The following is a 7,060-nucleotide window of genomic DNA, read 5'->3' on the forward strand; positions in this document are numbered from 1 at the left end:
AGAGGTTGCCTATTTCAGGAATGGGCAGTGAGGTTCCGTGGCTTGTGATGTCCAGGAATTCAGCTTAGATGATCCTGGTAGTCCCTTTTGCCATTAAAGTCTGTGAGAAGAGGTGAAACAGAGATACAAGGAACCTACTTTTGCTCTTGCTTACACAGGGTAGAGGTCTCAGAGGGATAGCCCTGTTAGTCTGTAACTTTAAAAATAAGCCATCCTGTGGCATATTAGGGGCTTATTTTTAAAATAAAATATTTGTCTCTAAGGTGCCACAGAACTGTTTGTTACACTAGTTAAACACTGCTGTAACTCTATGGACATCAGCAAATACTGAGAACAGAGTTTGGATTTGATATTTAATGAGGTGTAATATCAAATGTAATGGTAGCAATAGAAAGAGTATTAAAAAGCTTGCAGGTGTAGTCAAGAGGAAAGGCTACTTCCTGTACAATAAGTAAAGTTAGGCAATGCATGGGGGTAGGGATAGCTCAGTGCTTTGAGCATTAGCCTGCTAAACCCAGAGTTGCGACCTCAGTCCCTGAGGGGGCCATTTAGAGATCTGGGGCAAACAGAAGAGGGGGAAAAAAAAATGATGGTGATAGGTCCTGCCAAGAGGGCAGGGGGCTGGACTTGAGAAGCTCCCTTCCAGCTTTATGACGGGTGTGTGTTATTGGACAAGGATTTTTCTTTTTGTTAAATGATTTGATCCATTTTGCCCTCTAGTGGCTGACAATTACAAAATACAGATCTCTAGAAAACGGTGCTGCATAAAATTGCTTTAGAAGATTCTGATGTAGGATTTTGTTTAATCTTATTTTATTTTATGTGAGCACATAACTATTTGGGGAGGAGTTTTTATGGCCTGTTGAACTAACTCCAGTGTGAATGAGCCCACCATCCAGTTGTCCGTCTGCCAAGAAAACAGAGGCATCTAGCAGGCTACCAAGTCTCTCCGTCAGAAGACAAAAGCAGGTGATGGGATGGGAATAGGTCTGAGCCTATTTACATCAGTTATTTTTCTGTCAGAATGTATTCATTCTGCTAACGCTTATTTTATAAATCTGTAGGTGTCTCAGTACACCCTGGTCTTCAGGATCACAAAGGTAAAAAGACACATCAAGGGCTTGTCTACACTAGTCCCCTTCTTCAAAGGAGTCATGGTAATCAGCCTGAACGAGGAATAGCAATCTTTTGGTAGTAAGGGCACTTCGAAGTTGCACAGGTACTTTGAAGTGCCCATGGCTACACGGCATGTCGGCACTTTGAAGTTGCTAATTTCAAAGTTCCCATGGCGATAATTAGCCTAATGAGGTGCTGCATATTTATTGCAGCATGCTCGTTGCTATTCTCTGCTTCGGCTGATTACCATGCCCCCTTTGAAGAAGAGGGTTAGTGGAGACAAGCCCAAAGTGTATGACATCCCACACGTGGCATAGCAAGATGCTTTGGGGGAAAAAAAAAACCAGCTGACCTACAGAGGTCTTTTGAGGTATATCAGAACTGCTTGGGGGAAAAAATTGAAGCCAAATAGCTGTCGACTTGCAAAGAAGCATTTCCAGGGCTTTTATTTCACCTTTCCTCAGTCTACCATATAAAACCATTTTTATTGCAGTTTCCAGCTCAGTAGAATCAGACTAGTGTATCAGCATCAGTATGTGTATATTCTCTTTTTTTCATGCATCATTTCAGGGAATCATCAAATACTTCTACAGATGGGGGGCTCTTTTGTCATTTTCTATCTCATGTTGATGCTGAGCAAAGACGCCAGCATTTAACAATTTCAGTAGTGTTAACACTGTAGAGAAACGTAGAGAAAAGGGATGAAGCTGGAGCAAAGCTTAGTTGAGATTTAGCTAACAGCAGTATTCCATCTAATTTCTTCAATCTATGCGCAGAATAAATTTGTTTATGTGCACCAAGGCATGTACAAATGTATACCACAATTAGAAACATGCTGTTGGCTGTGGGTGCTCTGCCAATCAGCTGGGTGGCATTTGAATATCTCTTGGGTGGCTGCCCATGTACACAGCTTACAAGGAATGCAGGTCTTGAGATTAATATCAGAGAGGTAGCTGCCCCCACTCATGCATCTGATGAAGCGGGTCTTTGCGCACGAAAGCTTATGCTTCAAAATATGTTAGTCTATAAGGTGCCACAGGACTTGTCGCAGGTCTTGAGATTATCATTCCGAAGCTGCCCTCATGGGCTAGTTGTGGATGAATTCCAGCTGATCTGCTGTTTGCAAAACACCTAGGCCACGTCTACACGTGCACGCTACTTCAAAGTAGCGGCGCCAACTTTGAAATAGCGCCCATCATGGCTACACGTGTTGGGTGCTATTTCGAAGTTGAAATTGACGTTAGGCGGCGAGAAGTCGAAGTCGCTAACCCCATGAGGGGATGGGAATAGCGCCCTACTTCGAAGTTGAACGTCGAAGTAGGGCACGTGTAGACGATCCGCATCCCGCAACATCGAAATAGCGGGGTCCGCCATGGCGGCCATCAGCTGAGGGGTTGAGAGACGCTCTCTCTCCAGCCCCTGCGGGGCTCTATGGTCACCGTGTGCAGCAGCCCTTAGCTCAGGGCTTCTGGCTGCTGCTGCTGGAGCTGGGGATCCATGCTGCATGCACAGGGTCTGCAACCAGTTGTCGGCTCTGTGGATCTTGTGTTGTTTAGTGCAACTGTGTCTGGGAGGGGCCCTTTAAGGGAGCGGCTTGCTGTTGAGTCTGCCCTGTGACCCTGTCTGCAGCTGTTCCTGGCACCCTTATTTCGATGTGTGCTACTTTGGCATGTAGACGTTCCCTCGCAGCGCCTATTTCGATGTGGTGCTGCCCAACGTCGAAGTTGAACATCGACGTTGCCAGCCCTGGAGGACGTGTAGACGTTATTCATCGAAATAAGCTATTTCGATGTAGCGTTCACGTGTAGATGTAGCCTCATTGATACAGAGCAGCTAGGTAAAAGAATTCTTCATCAAGCCGGGCTATTCCCTGTCTGCAGTGTCTTAGAGTGAACTAATGTTGTGCCCTTTCTACATTACAGTATGATGACAGCCATATTGGTTGTGATGAGGTACTTCCAAAACTGAAAGCATGAGCCTCCATATCTTGAATTAAGTAATTACATTCATATCTGGGAGCTCCAACTAACTCACATCATTTGTAGTACAGATGTGGGTTGCATATCACACAACAAACTGTGGGTTATATAACGGCTAATATAGCCAGTACAGTGAAGACTTCCCAGCATGCAGAGGCATTGAAAAGCACAAGCAATGTTAAGATTTTTTAGAATGAGACAATGAATAATACAGAGAACAGTACAGTGCCATTATGTCAAGCAGTGCTGTGATTTCTTATGCAGTCCCATCACCTCTTCTCAGAATGGATGTTGCTGAATTAGAGTAGATTCAGACATAAGAAGAAACAAACCAGAGCCTGGGGGGAGAAAAAAAAACTTCTAGAAAAAGAGATTGAAAAGAGTGGGATTGGTTAGCTAAGAAAGGAGACAAATAAGAGGGAATAAGATAATTGTATATACAATATTGAATAATATGAAAAAGTTAAATGGGGAACATTGGGTCTCAGGGCCTCATAACACAAGCAGTGGGGCTACTGAAAGGCATCAAATACAAAACCAATAAAAAGAAATACTTCTGCACACAACACATAACTAGACTATGGAGCTCATTGCCACAGGAAATTGTTGAGACCAAGAGGACAAAGAAAACATCAGAGCAAGAGCAGCTACAATTGTGGAGTTAGTTCCTCACGATGTGAGGGGACAGGGTGCAATCACAACAAAATATTAAAATATATTATTTCATAGAATCAGCTATGGGGCGGGAGGGTCAGACCCAGTCTCAGAAGGCAAAGAGTGTGGCTTGGGTGAGCTCTACAAGGGTGGGATGGCTGGGAATGTCCCCTAGGCTGTTTTATTTTAAAAATATGGTCACCTAAGAGGGGAGAGGCACAGATTTCAGACTTGACTTGTTTCTTCCCTGCTGGAGCTAGTATGCTTTTCAATGCGCCCTCTGGTGGCAGTTTGCCTTACTGCACCTTACCACAGAGAGTCTCTGGAGTAGCTCCTGCCGGTTTCCCAAATCTGTGATTAATGCACTTTAATTTTTTAATATGTTAATTCTGCACTGTGTGAATTGCAGGTGTTAATGTGTGTTAATTGGCAGTCCTACTCAGAACACACCAAAAGGCTTGCACGGTATTGACATGCTCATCCTAGTTTTGCAGCAGTCAAAGCTATAGGAGGTCTGTGAATGCCAGCCAGCAGAAACTTAGATGCTTAGTTCACTTAGGTGGTGGAATCCAAGTGCTGGTTTTGGAAGTAGTGGAGCTTAAGGGTGTGAATTACAAAGTTATTTAGGTGCCTAACCTAAATAACCTAAGTTAATAAATAATCTAAGAAACCTAAGTTCCTTTGTGACTCCCACCTTAAATTCCACACTTGGGAGGCAGAAAGGTACCTAAATGTCACCCAGGGTGTTGGCCTGAAAGGCATGTGATCCAGTTCTTTGGTGTATGAGGAGCGGTGCAGATAAGGGACAAAACCTAGATGAAGATATATAGTTCTTTTTTGTAGGTTTGTTGTGGTGTCTGTGTGCTGCAGCCTGGCTGGAGCTGGGCAGTGACTTGGCTGGATAGGTCATCATCATCCAAGGCTTGGGTGGTAGGAACTAGACTTGCTTATTTGCTGTTTTAAAGTATTTGGGTGATTTTAATGCTCCTGCTGGGACACACCCTCAGACTCTCAGCGTGGAACAAATGACAGCCTAGCAGCAATGCCGGGGAGGAGGCATAATTTATAAATAGAAGTGGGAGAACATAATTCTGGGCAGAGCAAGGCCCAAAAGTTGTGTATGGATTGTGGTCCAAGAGCACCTATTCTGGTGCCCTAAGCAGCTCTGGCGCCGTCTCTCCCTATTGAGGAGGGAGGGACTATGCTCAAGGGATGTCAGAGCAGGAGCAGGGCAGACAGGCTGATCTGATGCCTGGGGGGGGAGGAAGGAGGATGCAGGAAGGAGGTGCAGTTGACAGCAAGCCAGTGGGAAGGGAAACAGCTTTTGTCTGCTTCTTCCAACAATTCACTTAACTGTAACTTAAAATGGCCATTTATTGGGTCCAATATCCTTCATTATTTTTAGATACGATGTAAGAAGCAACACTTTATTCACAAAGGGACAGGATTATAACACAGCCTGTGTGGGGAGTGGGAGGGCACAGGCCGTCAGGGGATGGTGCTCCAAAATGTGTGGTCCCCTAGACAGCTGGGTATTTTACCTATTGGTAGGGATGGACCTGTCCAGGGGCTTAGCCAGTCTGTTGGATTAGACTGCAAGGCTTCTGCTCTCAGCTGCATGGCTACCAATGCTGCAGGCTAAGCAAATTGCAGACCGTCATCACAAAGACCTAAGGGGAATCGGAAAGAAACGCTCACTTATTAACAAGTTTATGTGATGTACAGGGGATTTGGACACTATTCTACAGAGAAGGGTAAATCCTCTCAGAGGAAGAATCCAAGGGTGTGTATGTGTATATAGATTGTCTGCCACTCTTGTCCAGCATCTGTAATTTGGCATGATTTTAGTTAGTCAGATGTCTGCTTATCATGTGTGTGGCTGAGTTTCCTGTGGTCCCATAAAGTTTGTTCACAGTCACCAGTCCTGGCTGTCAGTGTTCTGTGCTGCTATTTAGCTGTAATTTATCCCTAAATGTTTTCTAAGAGCCCAGTAAGCAGTAGAAGTGTCAGTAATGCTGCTAGACAATATTGACCTCTTGTGGTTTGTTAAATTCTCTTGTTTGGCACTGGTCAGGTCCAAACGGTGTTGGACTAGAGAGGTTCTACCTATATTATAGTTTACATTTGAATTTATGATAGCACCAAGTACTAAAACTTATGGAAAACCCAACTGAAAGAGTTGTCTTTAAAAGATTTTTTACTGAAAATATTTACACTTGTTGCAAGGACTATAAGGATATGTCTACACAACAGAGCTATTCTGAAATAAGCTATTCTGGGTGAGATATTCTGGAATAGCTTGTTTTGAAATAACACTACTATACACAAAATGCATTTTGAAATAGCAGTCAGCTGTTTTGAAATACAGTGTCGAGATGCAATAGCACCTATTTGGAAACAGGCATTGGATGCACTATGGGTTAATTTGAAATAGGCTCAATTCCCTGTGTAAGAAGCCCCTATGTCAAATAAGGGCTATATCTACACTAGCACCCACCCTTCGAAAGGGGGATGCTAATGAGACACTTTGGGATATGCTAAGGAATATGAATCTGAATATGCAGTGCATCATTAGCATAATGGCGGCCGTGGTGCTGCTTTCGATCGCGTGCGGCTCATCTACACATAGGAATAAGGGGATTTCAAAGCGTGTGTGGTCTTTTTGAAAAGGACCCTGTATAGACAAGCCAGGCATGGTTGAAAGCAGCACTTTCAAAGTACTGCGGTTGCCATTATGCTAATGAGGTGCTGCATCTTCATTGCAAAGCCTCATTAGCATATCCCGAAGTGTCTCATTAGCGTTCCCCTTTCGAAAGCTGGGTGCTAGTGTAGATATAGCCAAGGACATGTAAACTGTGTCTGCACTAGCCAAAAACTTCAAAATGGCCATGCAAATGGCCATTTCAAAGTTTACTAATGAAGCACTGAAATACATATTCAACGCCTCATTAGCATGCAGGTGGCCACGGCACTTCAAAATTGACGTGGCTCGCCACTGCACAGCTCATCCAGACGGGGCTCCTTTTCGAAAGGACCCCGCCTACTTTGAAGTCCCCTTATTCCCATCTGCTCATAGGAATAAGGGGACTTGGAAGTATGTGGGGTCCTTTCGAAAAGGAGCCCCGTTTGGATGAGCCACGTGGCTCATTTCGAAGTGTCAATTTCGAAGTGCTGCGGCCGCCCGCATGCTAATGAGGCGCTGAATATGTATTTCAGCGCTTCACTAGTAAACTTTGAAATGGCCATTTGCATGGCCATTTTGAAGTTTTTGGCTAGTGTAGACGTAGACATAATGAGGTTTACCTATTTTG

This window comes from Carettochelys insculpta, chromosome 9 (assembly GCF_033958435.1).
Source record: "Carettochelys insculpta isolate YL-2023 chromosome 9, ASM3395843v1, whole genome shotgun sequence".
In the NCBI taxonomy this organism is placed as follows: domain Eukaryota; kingdom Metazoa; phylum Chordata; order Testudines; family Carettochelyidae; genus Carettochelys; species Carettochelys insculpta.